The sequence below is a fragment of the Eptesicus fuscus genome, chromosome 18, assembly GCF_027574615.1.
Source record: "Eptesicus fuscus isolate TK198812 chromosome 18, DD_ASM_mEF_20220401, whole genome shotgun sequence".
NCBI classification, from domain to species: Eukaryota; Metazoa; Chordata; class Mammalia; order Chiroptera; family Vespertilionidae; genus Eptesicus; species Eptesicus fuscus.
The window spans coordinates 7,768,494-7,783,179 of NC_072490.1; the positions used below are offsets into that span (position 1 = coordinate 7,768,494).

The window sequence follows — 14,686 nt, forward strand, 5'->3', positions numbered from 1 at the left end:
GGGCGTATTCCCCAAGGAAACGCTCTAGCTGGTGGGATTTCAGGGACCGTGGATGAAGTTCAGGGAGATAGTCGGAGGTGGAAAGGTATCCCTAGTTCTCCTCTGGGATCCCAGAACGGCGGCTGTTGGTCTGCCCACATCTAAGACCTGCCCTGGGAGAGAGATCCAATCCCAGGTCGAATCCCAATCTCCGAACCCAAGAACGCCCTTGGGCTGAGCAAGCGCCCTGCAGACCCTAGCTTCCGCTTACAGCCAATTACCGAAGGCAGAGATGTTTTCTGTCATCCCCTCTGTGGGTGCATTCTTCATAGAGATCGGGGGTAGAAAGTCTTCAGGCAGCATTCATAACCAATCAGCACTCCCTTATTGTAGGAGAGCTGATTGTCAAGATTGCTGGTTGGGAAAAATATCGAGGACGGTCTCAAATCAAACTGTATAATCAGCACTCGTGTCTTATGCAAATGGGAAGATTATTTCCTTACACTTCATCATAGGGACGGATCACACCAGCACCGTCGCACAGAGAGAGCATCTGCCACCCAAAATTTAGAACAATAATTCACCGTCCTGGCGACCGTGCGTCAGCACAGATTAGACTTGTCATAAATTTATAATGATTTCCTATAAAAACATTACATTTTAATAGTTTCAAGAAATGACAGGGTAGGGCTGGTGTAAATGTTTAACTGGCACTGTCTCGTATTTCACACTTTGTTTATTTCATTACTGAGGATGCTAAAATGAAAACCGCCAGCTGAAAATGCCATCAAATTCGAAACAGGAAACTTTGGAACAAACACTGAATGCAGACCGGATTTCTAGCCCCAAGGCCTTCCCACCGCCTCTGTGAGATAAACACCTGGATGTTTCATTTGACTATCGAGTGCTTTTTCCTTATAGCTCATTTCACTTGTTTATCAGGTGCACCTCGGTGAGATGAAACTACAGGTCACGGCCCCCGTTATAAGTGTTTCCATGTGAGAAGGCCGCCGTGGAGGGGCCCGGTCCCGTGTCCTCCGCGTCATCGGCCCTACTGTGCCACTACGTGTTTATTTCTACAAGGGAAAGAGATTCTCAAACACCATCGGCCCTATTATGTGAGGCTGAGACGCGACAGTCACCGGGCCGTGTCAGCCACACAGGGAGACACGAAGCTGCCTGCAGGAAGACGTGTGACGTGTTACTGTCAGTGTGTCATCCCGTGCCCTTCACCCTGACAGCCCCTCTTGTCTCTGAGTCCTCAGTGACTCGGACCATTCTCTCCTGGTGTAGTCACGCCTCCAGGTCTGAGGGTGTGGTGTTCCAGATCATAGCGCCAACACCGTGTCCTTACAGCTCGTTCGCCGCAGACGAACTGGACTCAAAGCTCCACACCAGAAAGGCAGCGGTGAGCATAGGAAGTGGGGGAGGGGGAGGGGGGAGGGGGGGCGGGCCATAGGAATCCTTGTTCTGGGATTTTAACGTTCTCAGTCATTTCTGGAATGCTCAAACCATTTTCGCCAAAAGGTTATATGTTACCTACACAATCAGAAAATAAAGACTTAATTCTGCCAAGAAAAACAGATGTTCCTCTGGTCCGGGTGGGCCACAAGGAAGGAGGTCAGGGTGGAAGGCCGAGTGAAACCAGGCAAAGCCCATGAGAGCCGAAAGTCTGGGAACAGCTTCAAGTGACGAAGTAGGAGACAAGGCAGGAGGGACAAGAGCTAAAGGGAGGGGCACAGGCTGGGAAGTGGGGTGCAAGGTAGAACGAGGCTGGGGGAGTGGAAGTTGAGGTTGAGGCTGAAAGAGGGAGGCTCTGGTCCAATCTGTGGGCAGGGCAGGAAGAGAAACAGAGCAGAAGCTGTGATGGTGAGAAGCAAGCAGAAATTTGGGGTGTAAGTAACCAGCAGAATGCAGGTCCCTTCCCTGTGCCAGGTGTCCTTGTACAACCATGGAGGGGGTGCTGGAACCCACGGCATCCGAGTCCTTTCAGCTTGGTCTATGTGAGCACATTTGCATAAGCAATGGATCCTCTTAGTAGCTCATGAAAATGATGCTGTAAATCCAGATTATTACGAAGGAAAGGATGTTTAAGGAAGTAACCTGCCCACGGTTTCCCAGTGCAGAGCTGAGACTTACACCAAGGCCTGGGATCAAAACCTTGCCTCCTCGTGAACGGTATCTCGGAGGGAACAAGCCGCAGCCCAGTCAGCAGCTCGGAGCCAACTCTGAACACGTGTCGGCGGCGTGTGGGCCGAGCCCTCCTCTGCGCTGGAGCTGGGCTGGCAGGACCTGGCGCAGCCGAGGCGGTAGGAGCCAGTGAGATGAAATGACAGATTGCGTCTGCTTTACTTCCTCCTCGCCAGCCTCTCAGACGGGAGAGCTATCTACAGTGGGGCTGGGAGCTCCCCGAGACTGGAGACGTGCCGTGTTTGCTCATCGCTGTGTGTCCCACGCCCAGCGCAGAGCCTGGCACAGAGCAGGGCTCAGCACATTTGCTGGATGCATTCGTGAGGTGACAGAGGCTTGGGCACAGGTCTACTGCCTGCCACCCCAACATGTGACCCAAACCCCCTCAGGTTGTAGCCCCACCAGCAGACACGTGATGAATGCCCACTTAACCCAGGCTCCTGTGGCAGGTGTCGTGGCGGGTCCAAAGACAAAAAGCAGAATAGCTAACACTTAGGCAGCACCTACCATGTGCCCGGCGCTGTTCTACCTGCTTCTGCAGAAGTAACTCATCTGATCCTCACAACTGCGCGAGGGGAGAGCACTCTTAGCATCCCCGTTACAGGCGTGGAGCGTGGGGCACAGGCAGGTCAGGACACCCGAGGTCGCGGCAGAGCTATTCTGGCTCCAGAGCCGAGCTGCTCACCATGACGCCTCGCTGCCTCTTGCACAACCTCGAGCAAACACCATGAAGAGTGGGCTCCGCAGGACAGCTTATGGCTTGAGTCTGTCCAGGGATGAGCAGGCACACAGTTTACAAAAACCATTCATTTATTTAAACTAAGTATATGCCCAGTGGAGTTCAAGGTGCCAGGGATGTAGCAATGATGCTAAAAACAAACTCCTTGTCTTTGTAGCACTTACGTCCAAGTGGGGAGGACAAACAATAGAAAATAAGCAAATAGAAAATCCTGAGTGCAGTGGGGAAAGAGAAAGCGGGTCAGGAGGCAGAGGAGACAGGGACGGGGCGCCCCGGCATTGAAGCTGGCCAGGGTGACACCTGAGCGAAGACCTGGAGAAAGCCATGTGGGCTTGGGAAGAACCTTCCAGAAGAGGCACTGCACATACAAAGGCTGGAGGTACAGCGTGTTGGGTGTATCCGAGGACCAGCAGGTGCGTCTAGATTGGCGGGAGCATGAAAGAAGGGCAGGAGAGAGGCCAAATCGCAAGAGCCGTGTAGATCAGGACAAGACTGGATTCTCCCGAGAGGGAGGAGAGCCTCATCTCACTGAGCTGTTGGAAGGATCGCCAGCCGCGTGCTGAGAGCAGGCCCTGGCTGGAGGCTGGGAGCAATGCAGGAAGCAGGAAGTTACAACAATACACGTGGGAGCCCTGGATCGGGTGGGGGAGGGTGGTTGGAGGTGGTCAGGATGATCCGTTCTTGGTCTGTGTGTACAGTGGAGCCAAGAGAATGTGTGGGCACAAGAGGGTGGGGCGAGGGAGGAGTTTGGGATGAGTTTGGGATGACTGGGTCCCTGCTGCCTCTGGGCTCTGCTCCAAGGCCCCTCCTCCAGGAGCACTCCTTGCCTGTGAGGTCCGACTGGAGACCTGGCCTGGCCGCCCTCCAGCCTGCGCGGTGGGAATGGAGGCAGTGGGCCTCCGAGCCCGAGCCACGCTCGTCCCCAGCATGCCCTGGGGCCACCGAGGAGCCTGCTTCTAGAGGCTGGGCTCTCAGCGGCCATGCAATTAAGCCTAACAAGGCACCAGGAGCTCCTTGGGGGGCACACAGGGACGCCCACAGTAATTGGCAACAGGCCTCTGGTTCCCGGGGGGCAGAGTAGTACGAGCTGGCAGCAGGAAGGGCCACGGAAGGGTCGAGACCTTGAGGGAGGCCAGATGGGATCACCGAGCTTCATGCATAAGGCATGAGCAGCTCTGCCGGCTGCTCTGAGCAATCCTGAAGGAGCACAGCGAGGCCCATCCCTGGTCCGGGGAAGCGACAAGAGGCCTGCCCTGTGCTGGGGAGGCCACGGGCCGAGGGATGCTCCCCCACACCGGGCTGTGGCTCCAATAAAGCTGACCTCAGAGCTCCGGATTCACGCAGAGGAAGCAACAGACACACGAGCTTTATGCAGGTGTGCTTTATGCAGGTGCGTGCTGGTGCAGCGTGACCGAGGCCTCGGCAGAGGTGTGTCAGTGACAGGAAGGATGTGCATCCACAAACAGAAACGGCCTCCGCCAAGGAAATAAGAGGACGAAAGCTAGAGTCTGGTGGGGACACGTGCCAGGTCCTGGAGACTGAGGAAGCCACCTGCCATTCCCAAGGTATATACCTGTGTGCGTCCGTGCACACGGGTCTGGGTGACTTTCTCTGTGCTGATAAACTAAGCACTGCGCTATGATAAACCCTCTGATGACCATCTCCTGTAACCTTCATACAGGGGCCCTAACCAGGTAATTAGCGCTCAGCTCTGAAATATAAGCGACTGGTCCATGGATGCACAGCAGGTAAAGGACAGAGTCCAGGTCTGAGCCTGCCTATCTATGTCCTCTCGGAACCCAGTTCCTGGTACCGACTGTCTAAAGGGCTCACTCAATACTCCTCAGCCCCACTCCCGGCCTCTGCGCCTGGACTCATCCATTAGCAGCGGTGTTGGCCAGCCTGCCCTCCCCCGACCCGGGCGGGCCCTCTGCCCACGTCCCTGCATTATTAATGCATTGGTAGGTGGATTTCATCGCAGTTAACTGTTACAGTGCAACAGATAGGAAAACTCGGTGCTTTCTGCCAGCCGGTTCACGCGTCTACCTAATCAATATCCTCTGTCTGAGGCTTCTCTTCCAGTGCCGCTCGAAGTCTCGTGTGAATTCTTTACTGGGTAAGCTCGCCTTCAGAGACAGAAACCATACACATGTCGATTTTGAATGTCATTATCATTTTCAAATACAAGAAAATTGAAGAATTAAAAAGATTTTCAACAGTGGATGTTACAGGACTTGCAGGAATAAATCGACAACACAAACTGGACTCAAACTGGACTCCCGTCCTCTTCCCGGCGACCATAACCGAAAGCCTACGCAGCTGGCTAAGGACAGGCGGACTCAGAAAAGGAACTGTCTGGGACCCAAATCGTTTCTGCGGCTTCAGTAACTATGCATTCTGGGTTGTCAGAAGCAGCCTCTAGAGCAGGGGTGGGGAACGTCCGGCCCGCGGGCCGCATGAAACCCATGAAATCATTTGGTCTAGTTCTGCCAAGGCCTTAGGGGCGAGTTAATTAGATATCTGACCCAAGAGAGCAGGCTAATCTTTAAGCTGGTAATTCTGTGTGGCCCGAGAACGATGTTATTCATATCCAAATGGCCCTTGGCGGAAAGAGGTTCCCCACCCCTGCTCCAGCTTCTCAGACGCGCACCTGGGCCCGCGTCCAAACACCAATCCCATTCAGCAGGCGCAGGACGGGGCCCGAGACTCTGCCTGCAAACAAGCTACCAGGCGAGGACGCCGCTGCGGACCTGGGACCACATTTGAGCAGCAAGGGGTCGGAGGTCCTGCTCACTCTGTCACACCATCAAACAACCCCGCGAGGGTGCTAGTTCAGCATTTCCGCTGCCTTCTGGAGTCTGAATCCAGATAACCTCAGTGTCTGCTCTGGGCAATTTAATTATCTTCCTAGGGCATACCGTGAGCGCGGGCTTCTCCACGTCCCAGGAAACAGTAACACTTGCCTCATGCAAGAGGGAGGGGGAGGGAATAAACAAAACGTGACAATCTGTGGCAGGCCTCATGAGCTTGACCGTCGAGGAAACAAACTCAAAATACCTTCAGATAACCAGCACAGTATTTCCTGTCCTAATGCTTTCACAATTATGTGGGCAGAAAGTAATATGTAACATGTATTAACTCAATTTTCTGATGAAGCCGGGAAATGAATATAACACAGGAATAGAAGTGAGGAGAAGGAGGAGGAGGAGGTTGATGATCATGATGATCAGCAATAGTTACACTGAGAATTCTATTACCATATGTTTCCCTGTATAAGATGCTATTTTTTTCTAAAATCGTTAGACTGAAAATTGAGGGGCATCTTACACATGGAAAAATACAGTATGTTCTAGGCACATGCTAAGCACGTTGCTTTCATTGCCATGGGATCCCCAAGACAATCTTATAGTAGAAATATTATTTCTATTTTTTATATTAGGAATGAGACTCAGTGAAGACAGATTACTCATCTAATTAGTTTTGTGCACCAGTGGGGTCCCTCAGCCTGGCCTGCACCCTCTCGCAATCTGGGACCCCTCGGGGGATGTTGGACTGCCAGTTTCGGCCTGATCCCCGCAGCCCAGCCGGGCCGAAACCGCAGTCCAACATCCCCCGAGGGATGTAGTGTGCAAAGCGGGTGGCGGCCGGGGAGGAGCCCGAGCCCAGGCCGGCCACGGCGCTGCTCCCACTCATCCCGGCCTCGCTGCGCCTGCAGCCGCCACTGCTCGGTAAGCCCACTGAGCGGTACTCCCGCTGTGGGAGCGCACTGACCACCAGGGGGCAGCTCCTGCGTTGGTGGTCAGTGCGCATCATAGCGAATCATCAAACGGTCGACTGGTCAACCAGTCACTTAGAGTTTTATATATATATATATACATACATACATACATACATACATATACATATAGATAGATAGATAGATAGATAGATAGATAGATAGATAGATAGATAAAAGAGGTGAGGCTTGAACTCAAGGCTGCCCAAACCTCTACGTCTCTTCACCATGAAGCTAACTGAGCTCCGTCATCTGGAACACAGAACGAGCTCCTTGTACAAGTTCGGTCTTCACCTATCTCAAGGAAAGGAAGACGATATCCTTAGGCTATAGCAAATAAAGGCTTCAAAAATAGAATTAGGAAACTGCTTTTCTTCATTAAAGACGCGGATCAAGTTGGATTGAGCCAAATACTCCACATTGCAAAGGAATCAGTCAGGAACCATTTGGGTGGCTGTTTATCTCAACAAAAGGATCTGCTGAGTACACACACATCTGAAAGGCTGCACAGGTTAAATATTCTAATCTAGAAGAGACGACAGGCTCTCACGCCGGGCTGACGGGCTGACACAAGGCCAGAGACACACTCAAAGCAAAGGCAAGCAGCATTTGCGTATTCAGGCACCCACGCCAGCGAGCCCCGAGGCCCAGAGAAGGAATCCCAGTCAGATGGCTCCATGACATCACCGCTCTCCTAGGGAGGATGCGGGGATGTCAGCAGGTCACGGCTGAGCGTTCCATCCCTCTCCCCTGTGCCGAGGGTATTTAATTCGGGTGGCTCACCACACCTTCGGTGCGTACATATTCCAGGAAGGGCTGTTGGGTTTCCCGGATCCAACTGCCACAATTCTTAACATTTCTCTCACTGTGTTCAGGAAGGACTTTTTACGTTGGTTTTATAAATAATTCACTTGGTTTTTGCCAGTTTAATCTGTTATTGAATCCCTCTGCTGGGTTTTAAATTTGAAAGCCATGCCCTGTTTATGAATGTAATAATCTTTCAAGTCTTTGTGAAGACACTCATTAGAATTCTTTTTAAAGTCTTATTTCTTATGTTTGTTTTCCTGTGGCCATTGGTGTTTCTGGTTCAGCAGCGGCCACTCCTGGACTAGACTTCCCTTAGATGTCCGGTGATTTTTGTCTGCTCAGCATCGTAGATGAAGACCTATATGAGTGAGCACCGGCAGCCTGATGAGCTGTCTGGGGAATGTTTAAGATCTCACTTCGGTTTCCTTGGGGAATCTCCTCTTACGTGGAAGCTGCTGAGAGCTGTGGGCAGTTTTCCCTGGGGTTAGTAAGAAGTGGAGGGGAAATAAAGACTTAAATTCAGAGGACAAACAGGGACAAAAGGCTGAGCATCCACTGTGGTGGCGGGCAGTGGCCCTGGATGGCCAGGCAGCCCGGCCTGGAATTCAGTGACTCTGCACACCGTGGGGCCCCTCGGGGAAGATCCTGTGCTGAGCAGGGATGGGCCGGGCCCTTCCTCTGAGCCCCTAATGCCGGAGCCCAGGATTCTTCCAGAGCTGCTCAGTGTGCCTGCTTCTTTGCCTCCAGTGGGGTCTGGTAAACTAACTGCATCTTCTGGAAATTTCCCAAGCTAGGCATCTAAGACTGAGACCTCTCCATTGTCAGTGAGATTGTCACTTATTTTTATACTTATTTTGATCATTTCAATGGAATCTGGGGAGGCAATCAAGGTAAGGAAATGAACTTTTCACCATCATGATTTAAAATCTCAATTAATTTAGAAATAATTATCAATACATGTGTCTGTGTTTATGTGCATGTGTGTATACATGCATATATGTCATGTGTCTGTCTAGAAATAAAACAAAATGTTAACTATGGTAATGTATAGGATAATAGTTTAAGGATGACTGTCTATTCCTGGAAGGAGTGGGGGATTGATACTGTGATTTTTTTATAACAAATTCGCACACCATAAAATTCACAATTTTAAAGTGTACAATTCAGTGAATTTTAGCATATTCACAAAGATGTGTTACCGTCACTACAATCAGTGTAAGAACATCTTAATCATCCCCTAAACCCTGAGTCCATTAACCGTCACTCTCCACTCCCCCCCCTCTCTCTCTCAGCCCCTGGCAACCATACTCTCTCTGTCTCTATAGATTTGTCTATTTTAATAGTTCATATCAGTGGAATCTAGTAGTTCATAGAAATGAAATCATGCAGTATGTGTATTTTGTGTCTGGCTTTTAAAAAAAGGTTTTTATTGATTTTTAGAGAGAGAAGGGGAAGGAGAAGGTGAGAGAGATAGAAACATCAATGAGAGAGAAACATCATCAATCAACAGCCTCCTACAGGCCCCTTACTGGGGATTGAGCCCAAAACCCCGGGCATGTGCCCTGACCAGGAATCAAACTGGTGACCTCTTGGTTCATGGCTCGACGCTCAACCACTGAGCCACACCGCCAAGCTGGCTTCTTTTACTTAATGTAATGCTCTCAAGGTTCATCCATGCTGTAGCATGTGTCAGTATCTCACTCCTTTTTATGGCTGAACTAGAGGCCCGGTGCACGAAATTCGTGCACGGAGGGGGGTTGTCCCTCAGCCCAGCCTGTACCCTCTCCAATCTGGGACCCCTCAAGGGATGTCCGACCCCTAAAACAGATGTCCCCAGGATCGGGCCTAAACGGGCAGTCGGACATCCCTCTCACAATCCAGGACTGCTGGCTCCCAACTGCTTGCCTGCCTGCCTTCCTGATTGCCCCTAACTGCTTCTGCCTGCCAGCCTGATCACCCCCTAACCACTCTGCTGCCAGCCTGTTTGCCCCCAACTTCCCTCCTCTGCCGGCCTGGTTACCCCTAACTTCCCTCTCCTGCAGGGTTGATCACCTCCAACTGCCCTCCCTTGCAGGCCTGGTCCCTCTCAACTGCCCTCCCTTGCAGGCTGGGTGCCTCCCAACTGCCCTCTCCTGCTGGCCATCTTGTGGTGGCCATCGTGTGTCCACATGGGGGCAGGATCTTTGATCACATGGGGGCAGCTATATTGTGTGTTGCAGTGATGATCAATCTGCATATTACTCTTTTATTAGATAGGATAGAGGCCTGGTACAGGGGTGGGGGCCAGCTGGTTTGCCCTGAAGGGTGTCCCTGATCAGGGTGGGGTTCCCTTGGGGCATGGGTCGGCCTGAGCGAAGGGCCTGTGGTGGTTTGCAGGCTGGCCACGCCCCCTAGCAATGCAAGCGGAGGCCCTGGTATCTGGAATTTATTTTCCTTCTACAATTGAAACTTTGTAGCCTGGAGCAGAGCCAAGCCTGGGGCTCCCTCCGAGGCCCGAAGCCATTTGTGTTGGGGTTATAATTGAAACTTTGTTGCCTTAAGCAGGTGGGCCTGGCCAGGGTGTGTGGAAAGCTTTGCTTCCCCTGTTGCCGGCAGCAACCCTGGCCTGCTCTCTCAAGCTCCATTCTGCCGCCATTTGTTTGAATTTGTTTACCTTCTATAATTGAAACTTTGTAGCTTGAGTGGAGGCTTAGGCCTGCAACGGCTGGCAGAAAGCTTGGCTTCCTCTGTTACCTAGGAAACCTTGCTCTCTGTGGCTGTAGCCATCTTGGTTTGGGTTAATTTGCATACTCGCTCTGATTGGATGGTGGGCGTGGCTTGTGGGTGTGTCGGAGGTATGGTCAATTTGCATATTTGTCTATTATAAGGTAGGATAATAGCTCATTGCATGGATATACCACATTTTATTTTTCCATTCATCAGCTTTTGAACATATGGGTTGGTTCCAACTTTCTGGCTATTATGAGCAATGTTGCTATGAACTTCATGTACAAATTATTATATATCCTATATAATAAAGATACAATATGCAAATGGTCGTTATGCGTAACGACCAACCGCGTAACGACCGGATCACAGATCAGCAGGAGGATGGGGCAGCGAGCTACAAGTGGGTGGCGGCGGAGAGCTACAGGAGGGGGCAGGGCAGCAAGCTATGGGGGAGCCGGGGGGGGGGGCAGCGGAGGGAGCTACAGGAGGGCAGGACAGTGGGCGGAGAGCTACTGGAGGGCGGCAGCAAGCTACTGGTGAGCTACTGGCACATGGATTCGTGTGCAGGGCTACTAGTATATATATAAAAGCCTAAGCGACCTTTACGACCAGATGACCGGCAGTAGCTATGACACACAGTGACCACCAGGGGGCAGACGCTCAATGCAGGAGCTGTCCCCTGGTGGTCAGTGCGCTCCCACAGCAAACCTCCTGCAGCCAGCCAACATCCCGCAGTCCCTCCCCCCGGCCGGCCACAGTCCCTCTCCCCGGCCAGCCAGCCCTATCGGCCCTGATCGCCAGCCAGGCAGAGGCACCCCACCAGTGCACGAATTCGTGCACTGGGCCTCTAGTTACTTTATAATTTTAAAAAATACGGCTTCAGAAAAATTACAAAAATATCTTTCCAAAAAAAATCAATAAATCAAACTTTTGGCTCATGCAGACTGGCTCTGCTCCCATTACTCTAAAGCATATGGTTTAGTGTACGCCTACAACACCTAGTAGCTGCAAATACCTGGACAGAATAAATTAGGAGCAAGCAGACATTCTTGCATAAACTGGTGGTCGACTAATCAATCTAGTCTCAACATGGTGGAGGTACACAGATGTCTGTTAACAATTTCTATGGTTTCTGTAATCATTGTTTCAGAGCAGGAGGCCTTTCTTTTAAGAATATCATCTTAGAACATATTTCATTCGGTCACATGCAACATTCAGAAAACAATACTTGTGCACGGAATTAAGACAGGCCCAGACCATGAAATGAGGGGGTGTGGTGGATCAGTTTTGCTGCCCCCTCATAGACTGCAACCTTTAGAAAGGGATTATTTCCATTACATTTTCATCAGGGACTAGCAAAGAAAAGTATATCATGTTATTACAGAGCCTGGAAATGTAATGACTTCCAGGTTGCTAAGCAACACTCAATGTTAAAGGCCCCAGTATCTGTGATCTCTAGAGACACTCTCAAATTTCATTAAAACCTGCTCATAACCATTACCACAAGGTCCAAGTGGAGTTTATAAATAGGCTTCATTTCTTGACATAATAGTGGAGGAATGAAAAAAAAAAAAAAAGCAAGAGGCATCAAAACTTTTGTGGTACTTAAAACCAAATATTTTGGACACCCAATTAGTAAAATCTATACAATTTCTAAGGGTATTTCATAGAAAGAAACCTAGTACTATCCATTTGTAGTAAATAAGTTATTTATTACCTTGGGAAAATGGTGCTGTGTAGAACTTTGAGACCTTCTTTGAAGAAAGGATAAATACATTCTGTGTATAAATCGAGAAGGGAGCCCAGGGTAATTTGAAATGATGGTCCAATCATTATTTGCTGCAAGGAGGGTCATGATAGTGGTATGCTTTCAACTGAAATAGGAAAGAAGGATGCTGCAGGAAATAATTCTGAGGAACACTTTCAAACTATTTCCTTTAGCAGCGGTGCTGGAAAAAGTCAATTCCTGGGACAGAAAAGGTAACGGCAGAGCTCAATCACAACAACCCCGTGTGTATCCCCAGGCTGCTGATCTAGATGTTGGGTTCAGCTCCCTGAGATGGTGAAGAGACCTGGCTTCTCGTACCAAGAGAACACCCTGTGCTGTCCCTGCTGCAGTGGTCTGTGGATCCCTCGTTCCCAGCTCTCTCTCCTTGTCTCAGCACCACTTGGCAATATCCACGCCCATCGAGAGGGTCCTTCCAGCACCCACAGTTCTCTGGTTTTCCCTCCCGTGACCACCACACACAGACACTCACTGCTGGGGTTTTACCCTAGAGCTGGCCATTACCATTACCTGGCTGCCCTCCAGGATCCAATTCAAGCATCCCACACACTGATCACCACTTCCCACCGTTCCTCTCTCCCGTCCAGACCTCTCATACTTGGAATTCCAGAACTGTAGATGCAACGGCCAACTAGGATGTCTGACCGGCATCTCAAACATCACATGTCCAAAACGGAGCTCCTCCTTCCCCCTCTCCCTCCACACCAGCTCCTCCCGAGTTTTGGCCTAGATGGATCGGAATGATCTTTGGCTGTTCTCTGTCTCAAGAGTCCATATCCAATCTGTTGGTAAATGCTACTGGGTCTACTTTCAAGATCCAAAACATGACCGCCCCAAGCCACGATCAGGACTCTCCCAGATCGCAGGATCCTCCTGACATCTCTCATCCCTCACCCCCTTCAATGACTATTCCCAATGCAGCCCCGGTCCTCCCACGCCTCTACTCAGAGCCCTCCAAAGGAGACCTCCATCTCACTGTCCCAAAGTGTTTACCACCAGACATCTCCTCAGGCTCTCCAAAGAGGCCTCATCGGGGAGAAGGCCAGGAACTAAGACAACAACAGTTCAATTCAGACTGGAATTTGGCTTTAAAAAAGCTATCAAGTCATTTTTTGACAATTAGGGAAAATTAACATGAGCTGGATACTAGTGATGTGACATCGTTACTAAGTTCCTTGGGTGTGATCATGGTATCTTAGTTAGGGCCCAAGTGTCACACAGCCTTTACTTCCACATGATTTTTAAAACACAGATACCCCAAACCTATGCAATTTTATCACCCCGATACATTCAATACAAAATAAAATTAAACTCTCTAAAAATTAAAAAACACACAAATAGAAATAAAAATATCGTGGTGACAACACCTTGTGTGAATAAACTGTATGGACACTTGAAAAAAATATGGTAAAATGATAACAATTCTGATTATTCTTGATTACTCAGGTGTTCATCAAACTACTCTTTCAACCTCTCTGTGTTTCTGCAACTTTTCATAATAAAAAGTGGGTACAGTGTCACCAACGGCAGTGGGAACTTGAACTAGAAGGTTCTTAGAGAAGACAGGGAGTGGATTTTCTTTGACAGAAGAATTTCAGGAAGGGGTAGAGGGGCTGAATCTCTTAAGAAGTCAAAACAGAAGGAAAACAATGCTGCCTGGCGGCCACCAACATGGACTGAGCGAGGAAGTGGGGGTGCCGGCCTGTTCACCAGGAGCTTCCACGGGGGATGGGGAGGAGGAAGCAGGCGCGCGGAGGAAATGGGGAGACCCCTTCACAGCGGACGCTAAGGAAGCTTTCTCGGCCACCTGCACGTCCTCTGCCAACTTGGGGCAACGCTGCCCACACTTCCTCGGCCTCCTGGGGACGGTGTTTCACTCCCGGCCACACACAAGCCCCAGTCCTGAGCGTGACGGCTCCATTCCCCTGGCCGTGTGCCTCCCGATTCTATCTTGCTCAAAACCTCAGAAAGGTTTCCTCAGGGAATGAAGTGGAAACTGCAGGCAGGCACTTCTTTTCTTTGTTGGAAAGATACAACTAAATCATTCAGAGTTCCCAGTGAGCTTGTGCCCCTATGGCAATCGCTGGCAGAGACAGCTTATCCAGGGTGACAAACGACGTATGAGTCAGGGAACGATCCCGGGATAGGAACTCGTCAGAGCATCCTCTCAGAGGTGCAGGCGCACCTGAATCAGGGCCCGGTTTCACAAGAATGAATCATGTTCACTTTCCACTCATTTGGGTCCATAGCGTTTCCTTTGTAGGCCACTGGTTTCACACCAATCTCCCTCATGCCCCCACCCTTTTTTTTCCATTAAGAAAATAATCAAGAACAGAAGGACTTAAACCACAAGGAAAATAAGCTGGAGAGAAAGAGGCATCATCTTACCTGTGTGTTATATACCTCAGGGAATACTTCTTTGCTTCTCTAATAGAAATAGTCCCTTCTGATTCTGAGTCTAGACTCCTTCTGTTTCTCACACTGAATGGCTGCAGAACTCCTCCTTACCCCATTTGGTCTCTAAAGGCGTTTCTTTTCTTTTTTTTTTTTTTAATATAGTTTTATTTCAGAGAGGAAGGGAGAGGAATGGAGAGAGAGAGAGAAACATCAATGATGTGAGAGGGAAACACGGATCGGCTGTCTCCTGCATGGCCCCTTCTGGGGATCAGGCCGGCAACCTGGGCATCTGCCCTGATGGGGA

The 14,686-nt window shown here is 50.2% G+C and overlaps 1 protein-coding gene across 3 annotated transcripts in view; it reads right to left on the minus strand.

Annotated features, from left to right (window-relative positions):
- ULK4 (unc-51 like kinase 4) overlaps positions 1-14,686 on the minus strand; it is a 250,082-nt gene that overhangs the window by 45,912 nt on the left and 189,484 nt on the right. The gene's annotated exons all lie outside the window — the stretch shown is intronic.